The 22758-nt window shown below is 44.8% G+C and overlaps 1 long non-coding RNA gene across 1 annotated transcript; it reads left to right on the top strand.

Annotated features, from left to right (window-relative positions):
* The first annotated feature begins 1173 nt into the window (after positions 1–1173).
* On the top strand, positions 1174–22377 carry LOC149872861 (uncharacterized). Its single transcript, XR_016439814.1, has 3 exons — positions 1174–1385; positions 18831–18877; positions 22230–22377. It is a non-coding gene; the product is annotated as an uncharacterized LOC149872861 (long non-coding RNA).
* Positions 22378–22758: the final 381 nt, after the last annotated feature.

Here is a 22758-nt window from a genome sequence, read left to right as displayed (position 1 = left end):
GAATTAGCACATCAGTTTGAACTTGGAAATGGTAGGTTATGGACATAATATTTATTAACTCTGATAAATAAAAACATAATGGCAGCAGCAGATGGAGGTAATGCTGTTCAGTTTCCTCCTTAGTCTAAGGCAGGGGTAGACAATCCCTGACATGTGTGCCAGAGGGTGGCACACAAAGGCATTTTGCTTGGCATGTGTACTTTGGGGAAGGGGCCGGGACTGCATTGCCACAACCAAAACCAGGCCTCTCGTGGCTCCCTCACTGTCTGTCCCTGGCATACCAACAGCTTATGAGTCAAGGTTGCAGTTGTCTTTGGCACTTTGCCTAAAAGCATTGCTGATCCCTGGTCTAAGGGGATTCAAATCCAAACCCCACTCCTCCTAAAAGAGTGCCTCGAACACCAGGCTATATTCTTATTTGGACAAGGACACACAGACAACACATTCATGCTTTCTCCAGCTTCCTGTTCTTATGGCCCCATGACCCTAGCGTTCTGCACAATGACACTGTTTCAGCAGGAGGGGCCTGGGTGGAGTGTCTCTTCACCAAAGCTGTTCTACAACCTGGTGTTTTTCAGATGTGGTAGAAAGTGAATTTGAATCTTTTCAGAATATTGAGGGAGTAGAGCTCAGGTTTCCCACTTCCTAGGTCTGGAACCCTGTTCTGGAGCCAGGGTGTCTTCAAGTCTTGTGTGAAAGTATTGACAGGAGTTCACTCTTTTAAAAAAAAAATGACAGTAATGATGGTGGTACCACCTCCCTCCTTTATATTTAGTAACCTAACAAACAAAGTACTTGCCTAGGAAGTGGATGAAGACACCTGCCATGCAGCCTTGATACAGGTGCCTAAGCAACAGGTAGGTGCAATTTTAAATGTATTCCTGCATTAATGTAGCTAAGGAGATGGGGAGTCGGGGGTAGAGGTGATATTGGAATTTCAGTAGCTTAAGAAGTAGGTATTAGAGGTAAGTGACATTAAGTTGAGCAGGGCAACAGAAGCTCTGGAATATTGTGGGGAGACCTTTCAGCTGCTGTAAATTGGCCAGTTCTATTGTAGTTAGTGTAACTTGGCTATTTTACACCAAATTAGGATTTGATCCATGGTACATATGTCCTTACAGATGGACTTATGCGCTGCTTTGTATCTGTCATTTAACTTTATGAGGATTAGAGACTTGAGGAAGAAGTACAGATCATAATCTGTACTTATCTGTAATAACTCAGCATAGTGTGTCAGTAAATAGTATACCTCATTGGGAAAGTAATGTGCATTGTTCCTCTAATGCAGTGATTCTCAGCCAGGATGCTGGGCCACCCCAGTGTTTCGTGAGATCCTTTGAAGGATGCTGCGGGAAGCACCCTTTGATGTGAGCGGAAATAAGCAGGTAAGGGCAGGCTCAGGCCTCAGGTATCAGAAGATAAGCAGGTGAAGATAAGTTCAGGCTCTCCATGCCTGGCCATTCCCTCACCCCCACGGTCTGGCCACTGCAAAGAGGTAAGCACTGTAATAAACTAGTTTTTGCAATGGGTTGCCACTTAATTCACAAAAGGTATGGAAAGGTGCCTTGAATCTAAAAAGGTTGAGAACTACTGCTCTAATGCCTCTGTGGTTTTCCTGTGCTCTTTGCCTGGAATAGTCTTCATCTCTCCAGGTGGGCTGAGAACCATCCTTCACCAAAGAGCTCTTCACAACTGATTTCCTTTTGGATTGGTGGAAAAGTAAAACACAAAATTATAGGGAAATAAATTCACAAATGCAAGGCTGATGGCCATGTTTTCAGGGTATAACATTTAAGTCTGTTGGATATTGAATCTATGGTGTGGCTCTATATTTGTAAGCACATCATGGTAGGAACCTTGCATTTTTATCTGTTTGTAAAGCTTCTTTCTGAATCGCTTTAGGACTAGGTAAGAAAAAAAGTATTTTTTCTGTTTTATCTTCATGGGTAGCTAAATACTAGTTAGTTTACCAAAATGGTTTTAGGCATTTCAAAAAGAAATGTACCTTTTCTTTGCTAGGACCTAGTCAAAACTTGGCATATATGCAACAAGTTTGATTATATTATTTAATTATTAAAATTGGATCCTGAAGTCTGCAGGTAAAAAAGAATGGAAGTAGCCTTTATCTGTATACACAGATATTATGAGTCTGGTTATCAAATGGTGAGGTGCATGTGTGAATGCTCACTTTCTGTAAGAAATTACGGTAATTGCATATGCAGTATGGATTGGCAACTGACTCTGAATTTTTTTTTGCTTGCACAAATATGTCTTTGCTTTGCAAAAATGTAGCTCTTTAGTCTTAGTCTTGAAATCTACCGTTGGAATTTTTTATGAGATTTAACTGACTTTAGCTATCAATAAATCAATTTACATTTCCATCTTTTCTTCCAAATAACCTCTAGTGAGGTCATCTAGAGAGATCGACAACAACTTTTATTCAAATATGTGCCTTTGGTGCTGCAGTGGGAATTACAGGCTAGGCATTTCCCACAAATAACTTGAATGATGCATAATTTTTTCTGATAAATAGTGACATTTTGGAAGAAAACTTTTCTGCAAGAGCCAGTTCAGAATCATAAATTGTACACTTTTCTTTTTTAAATTGTGTGCACACTGGTTAGGGAGGAAATGGAGTATTCGTAAAAGAGTATTTTTCAGTGTTGGATTGAATAGTAGGCCATTACACAATCTGGGAATCTAATATTAATATAGTAATTGGGTGCACACTATAATTAGGAGATTTGTTAAAATGTCTTTATGATGGGCACCTACCAAGGTTATGGGTAGGGACCTACCTAATTCATAGGGCTGCCCCCCCATAATTTCAGGCCTGGGCAGCCATTCCTCAGGCAGCGCATGGCACCCCCCCCCCCCCCCCCGTACACATGCCCGGTGGCCTCACCCCTCACCAGCAATTGACTGCAGGTGCTGTCTGTTATGCAGCCTTGCTGATCATTGCCGATTGGTGGAGAGAGGCAGGGTCATGTGACAGGCAGCCCTTGCAGACAATCAGCAGTGATGGGTGGGGTGACAGCCATCTTGCTGAAAGCCGTTTGAGCGGGCAGCTCCACCCGCCCCCCATGCCTTCTCTCCACCCTGGCAAGCTGCTGCAGTACTCGGTAATTTCCACACCCCCACAGATTTTGCAGGCATTGCCAGGTTTCATGGAATCCACAAAAGTGTGAATTTGGAAGAACCCTACTTTGGGGCTAAATGCTGTGAAATGATGCGCACTTCTTGGAAGGGATTAATTTTCTCATGTTGTGTTTTGCCAAGGCCTGAGTATGGGATGAGATGTGTGGAAATAGGGTGTTCGTGTGACAGGCAAAAATATTAACCTTGCAGGCCACAGCATAGCATAAGAATCATTTCTTTAAAAAAACCTACAAAACAGCCCCCTCCATAATCCTATTTTCATGATTCTTTATTCCTTATTTTGAGATTTTTCACCAGGAGTGGAGTTAAATGAGGACTAAAGCGAGGGACCTTTGAGAAGATTTTTTTCAAAAGTTGCTCCATAAAAGGGCTGCAGTTTCAGACTAATGGCAGAAAACCACTGAGGTATTTGATTATGAGAAGATTAAACAAATAAACAAATAAACAAATAAACATGATATTCAATATGACTGTTAAAGCTAGCATCAGGCCACGATTATTGCCAACACAAATGCATCTGGCAACAGAGGAAATAGCAATAATATCAGCTAGAGTGAACTGAAATAACAGTTTAGCAGGACCTGCGGTACACAAAGGAAGGCAGCATTTGCTGGAACTGTTAAGCCAAATCAGTGTAATTGATTATGGCAATCTCACTCAGATATTATGTACAATGAGTCTCGTATAATCAGGACTATAATACTTGTTTAGTGGTGGAGGGACAAAGACTAGCTGTAACTTTGGTGATGTTGACCAGTTTTGATAGGGTCTGAAATGTGGCACATGCATTTTTTCACATGTGCCTTAGCTAAGATGTCATTGCAATCTGGTAAAATAGTGAGAGGTTTATGCATGTAAACAGGCTCACATCTGATTCACTCTGACCTTATAGTGTGAAGATTCATAGATGTTAAGGTCAATATAGTTTGACCTAGTTTGTATAGTCCAGGCCACGGCTTATTTGGCAAGATTCCAAAAATACCAGGTGAGATCCTAAGCTGTCACAGTTGCACCCGGGGAGCTTGTGTACATGTGTGCTTCACTGCAGAACTGACTACCTAGCTCCACAGTAAAGCATCACTGTCTACATGTGCTCCCACATTAGGGTGCAGTAAATGAATTAACTCTGCTGTAGGACAGTAATGTGCCAGAGTTTATTGCCATGTACTAATTGCTTGTGTAGATGCACCCAGTGTGTGTCAATGGCCTGGTGGTGGAAAAGAGCCATGGCAAGGCATCCCATTGACTTGGTCCATACCAGCAAGGTCTGCTCCTTGATACTACCTGTAGCAACTTCACAGTTATTTTAAGTCAATGGGGACCAACTTTTTTGGCAGTTATGCCACACATTAGCTTCACTCCAAACCCCTTCACCTTCCTGGTTTGCTACTCTGCTTTCTGCTCTCTGTCCAATCTGTTGCTGTGCTGCCTGTCCCCTCATTGTTCTGCAGTGTGCCACACACAGCAGCTGCTTGTGCCCTTGTGCCATGTACGTCACAGGTTGGCCACCCATGCTCTAAGTTATGCCCCTGTACCTGCAGTCCCAAAAGCAGCTGAGGACCTCCAAAGCACTCCACTAATGTTCCCTATGTTTGAGGCTATGATAGAGGATGGAACTGTGCTGCAGCGCTATTTGTGTGCAACTCAAGGACTCTCCTTAAACCCGGAGAGTCTTAATGGGACTGTCTAAACTGACTTTCTGGCTACTGTGTACTCTGAGAAGGAAGGGGATATTGCAACTTTCATCTTTTCTAGCCTCCAAAGAAAGTCACCATCATCTTTAAAATATCCCACTCCATGGAGTGTTTGTTCTCCTACTCAGGTATATTTTAAAGGAAATATGTGTAATCCAAAAGATGTCTCCTGTCAGAACAGTCTTTTTTTTCAGTTAGATCTTATTTCTGAAACAAAACACATAAAATGTTGATTGGGAAATGTATACTGTAGATGGGGATGTCGTGTTTACAAATATTATAGGTTTTATTAAACATATTGTGAGGAAGCAGATAGACACAGGGGGAAAGAGCTTTACTGATTAAACAAAGTGATACCTACCTAAACATCTGCCTCTGAATTGCTATAAATGAGTTTCAGTGAGTTTAACCAAGTCCATTCCTTGGTGATGCAGTTTAGAAAATCATTTTTTTTTCACTCTAGAGGTTTGAGCATTGGAGATTTTTTTTTCTGTTTTCTCTCACTTGTATACAATTCTTTGCCTTTTTATGCTAAGGTGAATGCCCTCCTTCCCCATCATTCCTTGTCTTAAAGGTCTTTTAAGACTTTGGAATTGCATTGTCACAGTTGTCAGGTATATGTATGAACTGGTTCTATTGCAATGGGGAGTTTCAGTCTAATTCCTGCTTATTATAGTATAGGATGATAAAGAAAACACCCTTTCCCTGCAGATGCTGCAGTGAGATTTGGGTTATTATTTGTAAGTCCTGCAGGCAACCAATGGTAAGGTTATTTCCACTGTACATTTCATGTTTTAATCTGAATAAATATTGCCCCAAGGGGGAAAGGAAGTGATTTCTAAGTGATTTCTTCTTTTCTATTTCTCTGGGGTAACCCTTTCAATATGTTTTCTTAGTATCTTAATTTTTTCTTTTATCTTTCCAAAGTCTATACCTCTCAGATATGTGTTCTGCCTGAGACTTATCTTCCTCTTGTGTACTGTTTTCCCAATAGATATTGAGAGTGTGTATGCTGATGCAGGGACAAGAAAAGTTCATGAAAAAGTTTTGCTGCAGCACAGATAGATGATGCAATTAATCATTTAGGAACTTTGGGCGTGTGTAGATGAAACGGGGGCCCTAAATTGAAGCAGTGGGTTTTTAAAAACACTGCTTCAGTTTAGGAATGATTAAACCCTCATGTCGTGCACGCACCCCGCTGAATTACCTGGCTGTCCAGTGGGGTGGGGAGGTGAGCTGCCTGTGGGCAGAGTGGTCCCCAGGTTGTGGGTGGGGGGTGGGGGCTGGGGGCTGGTGATTCCCTCCATGGCAGCCCTCCCCCCCCAGGTGGCCCCCATCTGCAGGCACCCAGATTAGGCAGTCCCGGGGGCACTGCAGCCACCGAGGAAAGCACTGGGCCCCCTGTGTGCAGATCAGGCAGGAAGGCAGGCTTGGGGGGTGGGGGGGAGACCAGACTCTCTGCTTTTCTTGCATGAAGTCTGCCTTCCCAGGCTGCTGCCAGGCTTCCTGCAGGCCTAAAACTCAGAGGAGTTTTAGTTTGCTGCACTCTAAGTTATTTAAGGCACATTGCATCACCAAATTTCCTACAGCGGCTGGAATTAATGAACAATATGCCACCAAGGCATGCAAACTGCGACACCATTAAAGCAATGCAAAAGTATTTAGCCCTCTTTAAAGTGTCATTTACACACGCCCCTCGTTTCATTTACACACGGCCTTTGTTACCAAAAACATGTGAATTATAGCAAAGCTGATAACAAAGTAGATGTTCAAGGCCTGTACCTTTTTGTTTCTTCAGTCCATGAGAATTTTGCCATTGACTTGAGTTGGAGCATGGTGGTGTTCTTTTAGAAAAACACAAAGGGCACTCATCTTCAGTTAAGGATTTGCTCCTTAACCATTAAAAGGAATATGACTCTATTATACATGAGCTGCTCAGACTCTTACACTCTTTTATTTAGGTGCTTCAACCTCTGAGTAGTGACATTGATTTTGTGGGGGCTAATCGGATGCTTAAAATCTTGCATGTACTTAAGTTTTTTACTGAATTAGTATCACAAGGTTCAACTTAGCTCCCTTAAACACAATGGAAGGATTTGTGCTGACTTTTTAAAAGTCATTGGATGGGCATATGGTATGTTTTTATGCTAATAGGGAATGAGTTGGACATCATGCTAGAATATATGGGGCATAGTTGAAGTTTTAGCGATTGTGAAAACTGTATTAGCAATCCATTGACAATATCCATCCAGATAGATCAAGAGAATGGATTGTAGATTGGAAAAATGAATGAAAGTGCTGAAGAGTTCCAGAAAACATGTTACCAGTGATGTGTTAGACATGGTGATAGTACCACCAGAGGTGGGGAGGGGAGCACTAAAGCAGCCCAAGAGGATAATTTAAAACTAGTTCATAATTTGGACACCTTACTAAGACAGCTGTGTGGTCACACCCTAGATGCACCTGGGAGTATGGGAAATCCAACTGCTATGAGGAATGCATGCCAGAGGGAAATAAGTATTTGTCTTGAAGGCTGGGACTTGGCATCTTGGAGTGCCAAACATTCTAAACTGAGGAACAGCACATTACATGTTGCTGTAGCATAACTATGAATTTACAATAAACACCAGTTTGACATGGAGAAAAAAGCTCTGTTTACAATCGTTTCAAATTATCCCATGCAAATTTTTCTGCTCTCGGTTTCTATAGTAGAATAGCTGGCCACTGGCTGAGGTGATGTGGCTACAGAGTATGCAATGTTTGTCTTGCAATGGAAAGATGCATAAGAAACATCATACACATTTTTTTTGTATCTCAGAACATTCCTTGTGTCAGATCTAGACTGTGGCAGTGGCAGAGACATATTGGCATCATCTGACAGACAAAGGAGGTTATATTCTGTCAGCCTGCAACTATCAAATATCTGCCATACTTAATAGCCCACCAGACTGGCATAGTTAAAGTGTGCCAGTTTTTGTAGCTAGGGGCTCATAAGGAAGTGATGAGGCTGACACTGTGTCCAGTTGGCTTTGACTCTCCAAATTGAATGACCAATTCTCTTTTTTACAGCTGGTTTAACTGGACCAGACAGCACAGGGGTCAGGGCTGGTATTCATGATGCTGGAACTGTAGCAAGGTGCCTCTGTCTCCTTGCTCCAGCAGCTCATGTGAGAGTGCATCTCAGATAGCTTATGTATTTCTAAGCATCTTCCTAATACAAAAGCTGAACAAAGTTCAGAAAGAGAGAGCAAAACCAACTATTATCAGGGCACTTGCATTGACTTGACATTATTAAAAAGAATACTATAGAGCTTGGTTAAATGATGACAAAGTAGGAAGGGAAACTGTCTTCAGTATCTGAAGAATATGTAGTCAGAAGGAAGAGGAATAATGTAATATAGCACAAGAGAGTATCTAGGAGCTGGAGTAGGTGGAACAGTTACAAAATCTCAAGGAAGAAATAAAATCTTGTGTTTGTTTTCCCCACACTGCCCCCTTGTAGATCTGAGGAAATGTACTTGGTGTGTCGAGGTCCATCCTAGCTTACTTCTTATCATGTTGTAGGTCCTCAGAAGATTTTATGGTAAAGCCTCAATTCCAGAAGTTTTACATTTCCTAGTGAAGACTCTTCCATTCTTTCCCTCATAATTATTGTATTATAGTTCTTACCTAATTGTTTTCCTTAAATCACCACTTACAGCTGTTCTTCTCTTGTTATTTTAAAATGATTTTGCAGCAATAGTCATAAACCAGTGGGTTTATGACTATTGCCCACTGACGTCAGGCCCACTGCGCATGCGTGCAGTTTAAAAGGGCCTGCCAACAGCAAGAAAAGCCTCAGTTAGGCTCCAGGAGTGACGAGAGACGTGCAGGTGAAAGCCCTCTGTGCCCCTGCTTCCCTGAAGCCCCCAGAGATCCCCCAGTAGTCACGGAGCCCCCCATCAGCCCCCAGCACAGCCAGAGGTAATCAGGGTCCGTGGTGGGAGGGGTTTAACCCCTAGAGAGTGGGAGGAGGTGGCAGAGTGGGAGCCTGGCCAGGTCTTGCCCCTCCCAGGCCCCTACTTTACGCAGCCCCCAAGGGAGCCATGCGGTCAGAGCCATGTGAACAGCCTGTGTAAACAGACATGCTTGTCGGCCGGCACATGAGTTAGCTCAGAGTTCATGCAGGAGGGTGCGTGGGAGGGCCCAAGGCCCCGCCTGTGAGCCCCCTAGAGTAGGCAGACTCAGGCCCAGCCCTGCCCAGCATGCCGTGGATAGCAACTTGCTCCACCCCGAGGGTCCCCTCTGGGTCTGTGGCCTCCCCGGCACCTCAGAGACGGCCATCCAGACAGAGCCCATAGTTCTGGGCTCCATGCAGACAGAGCCTCTGGCTCTCGGCTGCACAGGCTGACTGTCCCTTTTTCAGGCTCTGGGGTCCAGGAGCACGGCTACCTCCCCTTGTGGGGTCTGTTGCCTTTTGGGATATCTGGCGCACCAGCCGAAGGTGCTCCAGGCCACAGTCCAGAGACTGCTTGCCATCAGGGACTGAGAGCGGGAGATAGACTCCTACTACCAGGCCCTTCTTCCCCGGGAGCTGGGGGGTAGACAGCAGTCTCCCTCCAGGACTAGGGAGGACTCCAGGACCTCCCATTTTGTCCAGTCAAGGGGATGGACCAAGGTGGTCAGGGGCTTAAGGCCCACCGCACCAAGGCCCTTGCCCCACTGGAGCTTAGCAACAGGTACAAACCTCTTGCAGCCCCAGCAGAGCCTTCTGAGTTGCCAGCTCCCGCAGGCAACACAAGCTCAACTGCAGCTACTGCCCCGGCTCTCCCCAAGACAAAACACAAAGTGTTTGTTGTGGGAGACTCCATCCTGAGGGGGACTGAGGGGGTAATCTGCTGCCCCGACCCCTTAGCCTGGGAAGTCTGCTGCTTCCCGGGGGCCTGCATCCAAGACATTGCAGAGAACATCTCTAAGTTCCTCTAGCCCATGCTCCTTATTCGTGTGGGCACCAGTGACATGGCTTGGAGTGCTCTCAGGCAGGTCATGAGGTGCTACAGGGATTTGGGTGCGGGGCTAAAGGGTCTGGGGGCACAGGTGCTGTTTTCTTCGATCCTCCCAGTCTTGGGGTATGGGCTGAGGAGGGACAGGAGTATCCAGGTAGTTAACCAAAGACTGAGGTGCTGGTGTCATTGGGAGGGCTTTAGCTTCCATGACCACAGTCCACTTTTTGGCAAGAGAGGCAGTGAGCTGCTGGGAAGAAATGGCCTTCACCTCTCTCTGCTCCAGCTCTCTCCAGACAGGCTGACCTGCTCCGCCGGCCTTTAAACTAAGCCCGCTGAGGGACGGGGGGACTACTGCCACTGCTGGCCCCCTGATCAACCCTTGCACAGCCAGCAGGCCAAGGCACTTAAGGGAGCCCACCCCTGCCCCAGCCCTGTTATAATCTGTGGGCAAGGCAAGAGGCAAGGGGCTGAGGGGACACTTGCCTACCTGTACACAGATGGCAGGAGCGTGGAGAATAAGCAGAAGGAACTCGTTCTCTGGCTTAACGCAAATAATTATGATGTCATAGGGATAACAGAGACCTGGTGGGGAACACGGCACAGGGGACACAGCAGTGGGAGTGTACTACAGACCTCCCACCCAAAGTCTAGAGTTTGATCGGGGGTTCACCCAGGAACTGGCTGAGGCTGCATGCTCCAGGACCATGGTTGTCATGGGTGACTTTAACTACCCACACATCTCATGGGAAGAGAGCTCAGCTAAATCCGAGTGGTCACAAAGCTTCCTCTCTTGTGTGGATGACCTCTACCTGACTCAAGAAATCTACAGGCCAACAAGAGGTAAAGCGCTGCTCGATCTGGTACTGGCAACTGAGGATTACCTAATCGACAACCTAGTGATCGATGGGAAGCTGGATGACAGCGACCATGAGCTGATCACCTTCACCATCCACCATAAAGCTGGCATGTCAGTCAGCAACACTGAAGTCCTTGACTTCAGGAAAGCTGACTTTGACAAGCTCAGGAGGCTTGTCAGTGAGACCCTAAGGGACCACGACCCCAGGGGGAGGGGAGTTCAGGAAGAGTGGTTGCTCCTCAGGGGAGTGATCCTGAATGCACAAGCTAATTCTATTCCATCTCAGATGAAAGGCAGCAAGAGGGCACAGCAGTCCCCCTGCCTCTCCAGAGATCTAGCAGGTCTCCTTAGGCTAAAAAGAAAGGCCTACAAAGGATGGAGGATGGGATTCACCTCCAAGGAGGAATATTCTACACTGGTCCAGTCCTGTAGGGAGCAAACCAGGAAAGCCAAGGCTGCAACTGAACTCCAACTAGCTTCAAGTATCAAGGATAATAAAAAGTCCTTTTTCATATATGTGGGGAGCCAGAGGAAAAGCAAGGGCAACATTGGACCCCTGCTGAACCATATGGGACAACAGACAACTGGTGCCCAGGAAAAAGCCAACCTATTAAATAGGTACTTTGCATTGGTCTTTCATCAGTCCCATGGATGCCCCCTACAGGACAGGGCGGTCTGGGTGAGGGAGATCCCCTGCCCTCCATCAAGGCTGACCTCATGAAGGAACACCTTGAGAGTCTGGATACCGTCAAGTCAGCTGGCCCTGACAATCTACACCCCAGGATACTCAAGGAGCTGGTGAGCATCATAGCCCAGCCTCTGGCATGGATCTTTGAAAACTCCTGGCACTCTGGTGTAGTGCCCGAAGACTGGAAGAAGGCCAATGTAGTGCCTATGATCAAGAAAGGGAGGAAAGTGGATCTGGCTAATTACAGGCCCATCAGCCTGACTTCTATCCTGGGGAAAGTCTTAGAAAAGTTTATTAAAGAGGTCATCCCTAATGGACTGGCTGATGTTGGCTATCCCTCAGGATGTTGGCATAGGTTTGTTGTGGGTAGGTCTTGCTTGACCAATCTCATTTCCTTTTATGACCAAGTGACCTATCACCTGGACAAGGGAGAAGAGATTGATGTCTTGACTTCAAAAAACCCTTTGATTTGGTATCCCATGATAACCTCTTGGTGAAACTGGCCAATTGTGGCCTTGGGTCCACCATGATCCTCTGGCTGGGAAATTGGTTCCATGGTCAGATCCAGAGGGTGGTAATTGACGGAAGTCACTCATCATGGTGTCCTGTGACCAGTGGGGTCCCCCAAGGTTCTGTCCTTGGACCCGTATTGTTCAACATCTTCATTAATGATGTGGACATTGGAGTCAGAAGTGGACTGGCCAAGTTTGCCGATGACACCAAAATTTGGGGCAAAGCATCCACATCTGAAGACAGAAGGGCAATCCAGGCTGACCTGGATAGGCTCAGCAAATGGGTGGATGAGAACCTGATCGTGTTTTAACACTGAAATATGCAAGGTTCTCCACCTTGGGAGGAAAAACCTGCAGCATTCTTATAGGCTTGGCAGTGCTACGCTGGTTAGCACTACAGAAGAAAGAGACTTGGGGGGTCATCATTGACCACAAGATGAACATGAGCCTGCAATGCGATGCTGTGGCTAGTAAAGTGACCAAAATGCTGGCTTTCATCCATAGATGCTTCTCAAGCAAATCCTGGGATGTTATTCTCCCCTTGTACTCGGCCTTGGTGAGGCCACAACTGGAGTACTGCATCCAATTTTGGGCTCCACAATTCTAAAAGAATGTGGAGAAGCTTGAGAGAGTCCAGAGGAGAGCCATGCGCATGATCAGAGGTCAGGAAAACAGACCTTACTACAACAGGCTGAGATCCATGGGGCTCTTTAGCCTGGAAAATCGCAGGCTCAGGGGTGATCTGATGGCCACCTATAAGTTTATCAGAGGTGACCACCAGTACCTGGGGGAACGTTTGTTCACCAGAGCGCCCCAAGGGATGACGAGGTCGAACGGTTATAAACTACTGCAAGACCATTTCAGGCTGGACATAAAGAAGAATTTCTTTACTGTCTGAGCCCCCAAGGTCTGGAACAGCCTGCCAGCAGAGGTGGTTCAAGCACCCACATTGAACACCTTCAAAAGAAAATTAGATGCTTATCTTGCTGGGATCCTATGACCCCAGCTGACTTCCTGCCCTTCGGGCGGCGGGCTGGACCCAATAATCTTCCGAGGTCACTTCCAGCCCTAATGTCTATGAAATCTTCAGCGCTCTCTCAGAGCCTTCTATTCAAGGGGTAATGTGTCCAAGAGCTGAACTCCCCTTTAGTTCTAGGCTCAGGGTTTTGTATTCATAAGAGCAGAATCTAGCAAGTTTCAAATTTTGGGAATCAAATTTTGTTTTAAACAGAGGTCTTTGGGTATTTTCTCCAAATACCCTGCTACATCTGCTGCTTATCCTTCATGATCTCAATATAAGTGGTCTTCTCAATGTTTTCAGTTCTAAATACACTGAATTTAAATAATTAATATGCAGGTTTGAAAAGGACCTCAAGAAATCTGTTAGTCTCTTGCCTGCACTGAGTCAGGGTCATGACCTGGAAAAAGGGGTGAGGGGGAGAGGAGAATGAACTAAACATCTTTGGAAAATGGTTAGAAATCAGCGTTTGCTCCCCTGTCAGATGCTATTGTGTATCTTGGGAAAGGGAGGGCACCAAAGATAATGTGCAGTGTTTGTTTAACCTGTTTGGGTGCAGTTGTATTGTTACATTATTCACTTTATTACTCAATTAGAAATGAAAGGACATTTAACAGTTAGGAACTGATACTGAAAACACAAAGCTAGTGACAAAGGGCACAGACAGAAGTGCAGCTCTCTGCTGTAATGGAAAACACTTTGCAGGAAGCGTTCTGAGTTACAGCAATCCCTGGAAGCAAACAGAAGTTCACTGTTAGTTTCAAGGGGAAGGGGAATCTAGCTCCTGGCAGGGAGCCTGTAGCTGCTTTCCCCTAGCAACAGGCCCTCCTCCCTACCAGCTTGTCCCTGTTTTCAGAATGGGAGGGAGTGAAAGGGAGGAGAGGGAACTTATGTTAGGGGTTCCCCAGCCAGTGCTGGAGGGTGGAGTGGGTAAATTGGAGACCTCCCCTTCCCCAATACACCTGCCCCACCCTTCGGCAGGGGCTAAAAAACCCCCAGACTGAACTCCCTCCATTCCCTTTCTCCACTCCCATTCTGAAAATAGTGAGAGCCTGACAGGAAACCAATCAATATCCATAACAGAACAGAAGTTCAGTATGCAAAACCCATCTATACCTGTGACAGAACAGAAGTTCAGCATACAAAGACTAGTTTAAATTAGTTTAAAAATGATGGAACCAGGTCTCAGATTTGCTTCCTCCACCCCGCAACAAAGGGAGAGTGTGTGTTCTGTTCACTACTGATCTAAACCACTCCACTTGCAGAAAACTGTGTAACTTTGATTTATTCTGCCTGGGACTTTTTGAATGTCTGTACTAGCCACAGAGACAGTGGCAGAGATGGGAATAAAACACACGGGTCTTAATGATCAATACTGAACTCCAGCAGCTAGAGATGGCTCTTTGGCAGGAGAATTTTTGCTAGATGGAATATCTATGGTTGATCACTCCCAAACATTTACTATAGAAACAGTGGCATTTGTTGTGATTTGTAAATTAAGTTCTGCAGATGTTTTTTTTGGAGAGTAAAAGATTGCGTATATTTGTATCATAGTAATGCAGTGGGAAATAGTTTTTATAATAAGATTTACTTTCCCCCTAGACATTAAGGGGATGTTTCCTTTGTTGTCTGTGAGTGTATTTCATTCAGCAGGAAGAGGGAAAAGCATTTTTGAGAGAAAGAGAGAGAGCATGCATATCAGTCTTAAAACACAAACACTATTGGGATGATTTGGGGAGAGGGGTACTATCTGAAACTAGCCCTACTTTTTTTTTTTTTAACTAACCTAGACTTAAGGTTGATAATATCATTTTACAATATTCCGTGTGATGTTTCACAGTATTTTTAGTTTTTGCCATAGAAAAAAATTTACCGGGGCAGTGGCAGCATTTCTAGCCCTAGACTTGTCTTTTCTTAGAGTAAATACACTGAGTCAAATTTTTATTAGGCTATGTATATATTGCATACTCTGTGGTTTGATACCTGCATAGGTCTATAATGATTTTGACTTGGGGTTGATTATGCTGACCATTGCTAAATCCATTAAAATGCAATATCAATGTAATACTTAGCTGAGACATACTGTACTGGGACAACGTGGGGCTTATTTTCACTTAATCCATCATAAACCCCTTTAAACAAATAAAGATCTGTGTGGTAGAATTATAGATTTAATAGATTTCATAGATGTTAGGGCTGGAAGGGGCCTTGAAGATCACCAAGTCCAGCCCCCTGCCTTAGGGACAGGAAGTCAGCTAGGGTCAAAGGACACCAGTAAGATAAGCATCCAAGTGTTTCTTCAATAAGTCCAGAGTAGGTGCCTGCACCACATCTGGAGGAAGTCTATTTCAGGTCTTGGGCACTTGGACAGTAAAGAAATTTTTTCTTATGCCCAATCTAAAACGGTCTTGTAGGAGTTTATGATCATTGGTCCTTGTTTTTCCTTGGGGCACTCTGGTGAACAGACATTCTCCCAGATCCTGATGAACACCCCTTGTGTACTTATAGGCAGCCACCAGGTCCCCCCTGAGCCTGTGCTTTTCCAGACTGAAGAGTCCCATGGCTCTCAGCCTCTCTTCATAGGGCCTATTCTCTTGCCCTCTGATCAAGTGCATGGCTCTCCTCAGGATTATCCCAAGCTTCTTTTTGTTCTCAAGTCTCTGCTTTTGTTTTCTCCTTCCCTCTTGATGACTCTTCATCCATGCCTATTGCTGGTTGATCTCTCTGTGTTCATCACACTGTCCACATAGCTTATCACATGCACACATACTAATTTGGCCTGTTCTCCAAAAACCTGGACTCAGTCCCACCCCCTATTCTTGGGCCTTGTTAGCTGGTGCCACCTTTATCTCATGGAACAGTGTGGTACATGCACCCTCTTTCACAGGCTGTTTGCATCCATTGGTCTTGTTGTGTTAGTCTGTCTGCTCTGAAGGCTGTGTGAAACTGTACCCCTGCTGCCCATCTAATCTATATATTAGAATGGTTCAGGATGTATATATACATACACACATACCTATAAGCCAATTCCCAGAAAGCAAACTTTTAAATAACATTTCTAAGCCAACAGCTTGCCTGGGGCCTTGGCGGGGAGAAACTGGGACCAGCAGGGCCAGTACCATGGCCAGCAGGAGCCCAGGGCCATCACTGCCCAGGGGCAGGAGCTGAAGCAGCCATGGTGTGGGGAGGCAGAGACTGCTGTGAGCGAGCCACCACATGCTGCCCCCAGGCTCTGCATGCTGCTTTTGGCCAGAAAATGGCTGGCCAGGGAGCAGGGTTACTTTTTAAAGATGGCTGCTGGTTACAGGTAGCTGCAGCCTCAGCCTCCAGTTCCCCCTGCTGGTGGCAGGGGCCTGTTGTGGAGCTGCAGGAAGTAGGAGCAGTTTTGCTGGTAGGAGCAAAAACTTACGTTCTTGAAAACTCCTTTGCTCTTATTGCTTTTAAGTAAACTTTTGAAAATAAAACTAGAGTAATGAAAGAGTTAAAAAACATCTTCCAGAGTTTCTTTTGGAGGAGCTGTTGCATTGACAAAGGCAGCTTAAAACTAAAATTACCTGTCCTTCTGGTCTCTGTCCCCTTTGTTTTCCTCTGTGTTTCATCCCCAGCTCACACTCCCTTCTCTTATTCCTTTTATTTTAAAACACTCTTCACCTGTTAGCTGAGTGCTGGTGAAATGCCTGACCCAGAATAACTAATACCATTAAGGCTGACATGTGCAACTATGTTTGTAAGGTTAGTAGGGGGGTGCCCTTGGCTAACTGTGTCATAGCCCTAAGCTGTGATGCTGAGACATAGTGAAGGTTTGGAAATATTCTTTAGCACAATTAGAGGACAGAATTGGAGGTTGTTTTGCTCTTTAGTGGTATGTGGGCAATGAATAAATTAAAAATGCAATTTATCTTTTGCCCTTCTCTTAGCAGATTTTCTTGAGGTATCGTCAGCTGTTCAGTGTGTAAATATGTTGTTCTCAACCTTTTTAGATTCAAGGCAACCCCTGTTAGATTCAAGGTGCCCCTTGGAAAATGTCAGCCCTTAGCTTTCACTTATTCCTTGACTAAAGTGACATAGTAGAACAATCCTTCTGTTGCAAGAACTCAGAGCACAAAGGCTCAGAATGTATTTGACACTATGGTTCCTTATCTGAAATCTCTGGATTTTTCTTTTTAATCGTGTGCAGGTTTTTTTGCAAATCTATCAATGCTAATATTGCCATGGCATCTTAATTGAGAATCACTGGTGTAAATTATAGCACTTCTAAGAATAAAGGAATTGTCAATACTAGGTCAGGCCAGAAATCCATGTAATCCAATATCCTGTTCAGATAGCAGCCAGATGTTTCAAAAGAAGTGCAAGGTGCATGGCCCTTACAAGAGGTCAATGGAATAATCAGTCTTACCTCTCTCCTTGAAGGTTGCATCCTTACTCCTTATTAGCTGGACAGTGGAGCTAAGTACATACAGACAGGATGAATTGATTCAATCTTTGCAGGTTAGTCTAAGCTGTGTAGATTGAACCAAGAAGCAAGTGAACAGACATTCACTTTTTAAACCAGAAAGGCAGCCAGACCCCTGCAGTGGTCCATGCCACTAAGTGTGGGGCAATAGAACACTCATCCTAGTGTGCCGACCATTGCTGAAGGTAATACAGCCAAAAAGGGCTTATTTTTGATTGGGTGCCCAGCACATGCCCCCCAAACCTTTGTAGGCCACCCCCAGGGGGGAACAGTCCCCCTAGCCCAGGGCTGGGTGGGTCCCCTAGTCTCAAAGGGAGTACTCTGCCACTGACAGGGTCTCCCTCAGCCCTGGCCCTGGTGCAGAGAAGGGATTCCCACCAACACTTGTTACCAGACTTAATATTAGACTTTAGGTTGGGGGGGAGAAAACACCCCTGCTACTGGATCCCCAACTGGGTGTTGCACTGTGCATGAGGGTAGGAGAGGGGGAAAGCCTCTGAAGTGGGGGCTTTACTCTCCATTATTGCCTGGAGCTGGGAGCAATTCCCCTAGCCACAACCCACCCCCCCATTCCCAGCTTGGGTGGGTTCTGCCCGGGGGGTGCAGGTCTGCCTGGTGGGAGGGGAGGGGTGGGTAGGAGGGAAGTCCTCTGAGGCTTTTACCCCCTTCCTACTTGAGTGTCAAGGGCCAGACTCCAGCCCAGCCAGACAGGCTGAGGATTTGGGGGGAGAGGGGCTTCCCTCCTCCTCTCCACCTGCCTGGCTAGGGTCTGGTGCAGACCAGGGTTGGAGTTTAAACCCCTCCCCTCATCTTCAGCTGGCCCAGCCAGGAGGGCTTCCCTTCTCCTCTCTCTCTCCTGCCAGGCAGACCCTGGCTGGGGTTCAGTGCAGGGATTTTCTCTTCCACCCCCTTCTCTGCCAGCCAGAGCACTGCTAGTGCTCCAGTTATGGAGCAGAGGGGTGGGGCAGACCCTACTCTTGTGGAGCAGACAACACAGCCCAGGGATGCAAAGCATCCTGGGATACTGGGGGACTGTGAGTTAACTTGAACTGGGACAGAGGTTTCTAGAAGTTCCATAAACTGGTTTGACCTAAATCGGTTAAAGCAGATACTATATCCAACCAAGTTTACCTTAAACCAGTTTCAGCCATTTTGAAAGTGGTTTAAGTGCACTGAACCTCTGTTCTGTTACAGGTTTAAACCAGTTTATGTGTAACACCTGTTCCTAGCCTGACTGTTAGGGCTTTGTATCTACAACAAAAGAGTTTAAGTTTCAATTGTTACAACTGTAGAAATGTTGTTACATTTGTATCTGAACAATTCTTCTTTGAATCCTGATTTTAGTGACATCCTGGGGCCATGAGATCCTCAGTCTAATTACACATTGTTTGAAAACATATTTTCATCTCTGAATATTCCTGTGCTTCTTGCTATAGTTGAATGCTTCTTCTGTTTCTTGTGTTAGGAGATGAAAAGAATAGAAGCTCTGGTGGCAGTTCTTCATATCTTAAGGTAAGCAGTCCCTGTCTTTACAATATTGCTTCATATGAAACTTTGTTCCTTTCCCATAATCATTTTTGTCATCCCTTTTCAAATCACTTCTCATTCTACCAATTCTCCACTCATTTCATGCTGTATAATTCCACACTAGTGCAAGCTAATTATTTATCCTCTTAATTTTTTAACCAACTTGCATCACCATTTATTTCACACTAATATTTCTGGTTGTCTGGCCCAGAGGTTTCCATGGGATATACCACATTATATACCGTATCAGACCCAGGTTCCTGAGAATGCTGTGAAAACAGCAGGAGGCACAATTGTTAGGATGCTCTTCTGTTCAATAGGGCATCTTTTAATTATTATGACAATATTTTGACTGACTCTATTTATTTATTTATGGACAGGACACATCCTGTCCATTGAGCAGCTGGTATTCCAGCATTTACTGTAATTAAGTTGCATGTGAAAGAGTTACTGAATAGCATTTTATGACAAATTCTGGCATTGGTTATACCTCTTCAATACCAGTTCCTTGCATCCACTCCCCTTATATAAATTACCTTCTCCTGGTCCTGGGAAATGGACAGGATTTCCTCTCTGCCCATGAAGGCCAGCAGGTGAGCTACTGGTGACAACAAGCTTCAGAGTTGAGTGCATTGTTGCCTGATATCCTTTACAAACCCAACTCAAGTCCATCAGCTGGTCTAAACAACTAGGAGATTGAAGCTATGCAATGGATAATTTTTTTTTTGGGGGGGGGTGTACAGGCATGAATTTAAGGTGATATTGAGTACATTTAGAAATATAGCATTGGAATAGACCATTGGGGTCATCAAGTCCTGCACCCTTTCAGCCCAGTCAGCCACATTGTATAATTCTGTTTTTTAGCTGATCAGTGTACCCATCTTGGAAGTGGTAATATCTCTAGTTTCAGTACTCCTACAGGAAAGCCGTTCCAGAACTTCACTCCTTTGGGTAGAAATCTCTTTGTAATTATCAGCCTAATTCATGGTCAGTACATACTCATTTTAACAGCATTATCCTTTAACTTGAATTGTTCTTCCCTGATATTTACCTCCTGCGGTATTTATTAAGAATAATCATGGCCTTTACTTTGCTAGCCTGAACCACTGTTTTGGCCTTCTTTTATAAGATAAGCTCTTCTTTTCCCCAAATAATCCTAAGAGCTCTTCTCTATACCTGTTTTAATAGTTTCTTTCTTGAATGTGGGTGATCAGAACTGTACATGGTATTCCAGATGAACCCTTTCCAGTATTTTGTACAACTGGAAATATCTCACTCAATCGATGCTAGGATTACATGTGCCTTTTCCACATTTATATTACATTGGTGGCTCACAATCATCCTATTGTTGAATAATATGTCCAGGTCTTTTTTCTCCTCCTTCAACTGAGTTTCACAGATAAATTATTATATTCCCTAAATGTGTGACCTCGAACTTTGTATTATGTATTTTCATCCCATTAGTATTACTCCATACCCCAAGATCATCTAGTTTCTTCTGTATGATATCTGTATCCTCTTCTGAATTGAAGATGCCGTCTTACTCTGTCATCTGCAGATGTTATTAGCATTCTCCTACTTTTCTGTGCTGAGGCAATAAATGAAAACATAGAATGATAGTCCCAAAAGCAGTTACTTTGAAACTGCACAGAGGCATGCTTCTGCTAATATCTATTAGACAAGATCAATACATATGAAAATGCAGATTAATTAAATACTGGTCAAATTCTGGTGTCATTTTAAGTTTACATACCATGGGAAATCTCATAACTACGTCACCAATTTTTTGTGTAAAAATTAAATTACCTGAAGTCTACCTGTCAAACTACCATATGGTGTATTAATCTTTATGCTTCTGTGCTTTTTATCCATAAGTTGAAAGTGCTTTACCATGATAGACAAATCCCATTCTAAGATGAGAAAACAGAGGGGGAAAGCTTAAATGACTTGCCCAAAGTCACAAGCAATGACATCAATGGGAAGGTTGGAAATAGAGCCAGCATCCCTTAACACTCATTCTTGTATTCTATGACAAATGTATTTGACACTTGAAAGATGTTAGAATGCAAGACAACAAAGATGGTGATGAAAATAAAATTGAATGCTGACTAATGAAGAAGAATTAATCAGTCATCTAAATTCAATGAAGATTACCCTGTAGCTGTAAATCAGCCAATGATTTTTTCCTGCTTGGTCATTTATAATCAATAAGAAGGAAGGAAAATTTTATAGCTTGAAATAATTGCTTATTGAGGGCAGAATGCACGTATGAAAGGAACTTAGACCAACTATGTCCCAAATGCTGTGTGTGAATTCTTATAGCTTGCTTCCCCATATCAAGACTGCAGTTTTAACTGGTTACCTGTAAGAGAATAGCTCACTGCAGCAGTGCAGGAAAGGCTCATGTGAGACTAACTAGGGGTGCCTAACAAGCTTCTGCATGGTTCTGAAGTCATTGCAGCATAAACAAAATGTTTTTATTATTATTTCAAAAAGAAATCTGAATGAACTGTGAATAGTATGTTGGTATAATGTTTCTCCTTGATGTTTACTTATAATTTAATATGAAAGTTGAAAGTTTTAACTGCTAACCTTAAGAGGGCTAATGAAAAGTACTGTGGACTTGCTTTTCAGCTCATGCAATCTCTGATGGAATTATTCTGATTGATGTCAACTATTGATCTGATGCTAAGGGCACTGACAGATGTGCAGCTTCCCGCTGCAACTCACAATGCCCCTCCCCACCCCCAGCAAACATTTACTGTTTGATGGGGGGGGGGGGAGGGCGGAGGATCAAGCTACACACTTTGGAGCCAATTCAGCTGAGAGAGGATGCATGTCTGTCTCTTCTCTTCTGTAGCCTTTCCCCCCAACCGCCTAACCTCTCCCTCCCAGCGCTGGTGCTGTCTTCAGGATGGGAGAGGGAAGAAGGTAGGGGAGGGAGCTCCCACCTGGGGTTTGCCCAGCCTGTGTTTGGGGGAAGGGTGGATTGGAGCCCCCTATCCAGGGCAGGGCTGGGCAACTGCTGGTAGGGTAGGGATTAAAAGCTGAGCCTGACCAACTAGTTAGGTGACCAGAAGGGGGCAGGCCAGAACTATAAAAACCCTCGGCTTGGCGGTAGTAGGGTGCAGCAGCCAAAGGGGAAGGAGGTTGCACATGAGAGCTTCACAGAGAAGCTTGGCTACGGTCCAATTGCTGTGAGAAGGGAATCCTCAGAAAAGCAGTGGAATTGCCACAGGGAGGAGCATCACAGATAGCAGGGAAGCAGAAGCACCAAGCCATGATGAAAATGTAAGCTGTCATGCTGCCTTCTTTAATTTCTATTTTTTGTGGTTAGAGCCCAACCTCATGAGGGGACTGCAGGAGCTCGACCACCTGGGCAACAGCGATCATCACCTGCTGGAATTCACCATCCAGCGCAAGGTGGCAAAGGCCTGCAGCAAGGCAGCAGCCCTGGACTTCAGGAGGGCGGACTTCAATGAGGTAAGAAGAATAGTCGGGAAGACACTGAGGTCCTGGAGGGGAGGAGAGTCAGGTCTCCAAGAACAGTGGTCGTTCCTTAAAGAGATGATCCTCCAAGCCCAAAGGGAGGTAATCCCAACACGGATCAAAGGGGGCAAGAGGGTACAAAAGCCCCCATGGCTCACCAAAAGCATACGGGAATGTCTTCTAACTAAAAGGGAGGCGTACACCCAATGGAAGGGAGGGGTCATCACCAGGGAGGACTATACCTCAGTTGCTCGGGGCTGCAGGGGGACTGTCAGGAAGGCCAAGGTGGAGATGAAACTGGGACTAGCTTCCTGGATCAAGGAAAACAAGAAGTCATTTTTTAAATACATAGGGGGCAAAAAGAAAGTAATAGGTAA

Source organism: Crocodylus siamensis, chromosome 1 (assembly GCF_052110815.1).
Source record: "Crocodylus siamensis isolate JL-2025a chromosome 1, ASM5211081v1, whole genome shotgun sequence".
Classification (NCBI taxonomy): domain Eukaryota; kingdom Metazoa; phylum Chordata; order Crocodylia; family Crocodylidae; genus Crocodylus; species Crocodylus siamensis.
The sequence above is the reverse complement of the archived record's forward strand: the minus strand, read 5'-3'. Positions and strand labels throughout refer to the sequence as shown.